At 42.4% G+C, this 1,747-nt stretch overlaps 1 protein-coding gene across 1 annotated transcript in view; it reads right to left on the reverse strand.

Annotated features, from left to right (window-relative positions):
* NBN (nibrin) overlaps positions 1–1,747 on the reverse strand; it is a 66,341-nt gene that overhangs the window by 50,145 nt on the left and 14,449 nt on the right. The gene's annotated exons all lie outside the window — the stretch shown is intronic.

The raw sequence follows: 1,747 nt of genomic DNA on the forward strand, positions 1-1,747 counted from the left end.
CCCCCGCACTCGTTCAGCCTAAAAACCAGGTCTGACCGCGTGCACGTCACCAGCGCAGGCTATAGACGCGAGCTCCGGGACGTGCGCGCTCCCGGGCTTCCGAGAGAGCGGCGCCTGCCTTAGAGAATTAAGGCTGCAGTGGGAAGTGGGCGCCGGGTCGCCATCTGGTGGTTTGGATGGGAACAGCGCAATCTGGATGGCCAAATGCTGTATTAAAATGGTATAAAGGAGCCTGCTTGGTGCCAGGGTTTGCGATGGGCTCTGCGAAAGAAATCCCTAGCGATTTACTTCCCTTAAGATTACAGCCAAAAAACCCTATAAAGCACAGTTCTACTCCGAAATACACAATGCCCCATGAATTGGGCGCCAACTGCAGGGCACCTAACAATAACAAAAGCATATGTGGTGATTTCATTTTAAGGTGATGTCGGAGTATAAGATTACTTTTTCTGATTGTGAATGAAGAGAATTTTTAAATTAGCTTCTAAGTAAAGTAAGGAAAACCAAACCAAACGAAATCCACAGTCATTAATTTCGATTCCAACTCATAGCGACCAGATAGAACTGCCACATAGGATTTCCAAGGCTGTAAATCTTTACAGAAGCAGACTGCTTCCTCTTTCTCTTGCGAGCAGCTGGTGGGTTTCGACCCCCAATCTTTTGATTAGCAGCTGTATTCTTTAACCACTGCAGCACCAGAGCTCCTAGTATGGCAGATTTCTGATTAAAAACATTAAAAGACTGGCCAGTTCTGTACAACCATTGCAATTTCTTAAATGACAGTCATTTCTTTGTTAGGTCCTAATGATAAAGAGGGTGCTCTGGTGGTGTAGTGCCTAAGGCATTTGACTGCTAACCAGAAGGCTGGCAGTTCAAACCCACTAGCAATCTACTTCGGTAATGATACTGCCTTGGAAACCCAAAGAGGGGTCGCTAGGAGTCATAATCTTGTTATCATGACGATAACAGTGAAGATAGGGATTTCTTTCCAAATCCAGCTCAATCAACTTCTTACTTCTCTGTTTCATTTTATATTTTCAAATCTAATTAGGTGCTAAATATTGGATAGTCTACCCTTCTTTTCCATTTCTATGTGTACCAAAGTGGCCCAGCCTCTCTTTATAATACAGACATTAGGATCTGTAGCTTGAACGGCTTTATTGCCACACAACGATATAGCTCACCTGGCTATGAAACCTAACAAACCCCCAACCATGAGTCAATCCTACAATCAACTGAGGCTCCTGGATAAAATCTTCCTATCTTTAAAAATGGTGACTTGAAGCACTTACTGATGAAGACTAAAGACTACAGTTTGCAGTATGGATTACATCTCAACAAAAATAAAATGAAAATTCTCACAACTGGACCAATAAGCAGCAGCATAATAAATGGAGAAAAGATTGAAATTGTCAAAGATTTAATATTACTTGGTTGCACAATCAACACCAATGGAAGCAGCAGTCAGGAAATCAGACGTTTTGCACTTGGCAAATCTGCTGCAAAAAACCTCTTTAAAGTGCTTAAGAGCAAAGATGTCTTTGTGAAGACTAAGGTGCGCCTAACCCAAGCCATAGTGTTTTTAACAGCTTCATATGCATGTGAGAGCTGGATAAAAGTGAGAAAGGACAGACTTGTCTTATTTACTTTGGTCATGTTTTCAGAAGGGAGCATTCCCTGGAGAAAGATATAATGCTTGGTAAAGTGGAGGGTCAATGAAAAAGGAGAAGGCCCTCAACAAGATAGA

This window comes from Orycteropus afer, unplaced genomic scaffold (genome assembly GCF_000298275.1).
Source record: "Orycteropus afer afer isolate SDZICR_OR568_19922 unplaced genomic scaffold, OryAfe1.0 scaffold00222, whole genome shotgun sequence".
Taxonomy (NCBI): Eukaryota; Metazoa; Chordata; class Mammalia; order Tubulidentata; family Orycteropodidae; genus Orycteropus; species Orycteropus afer.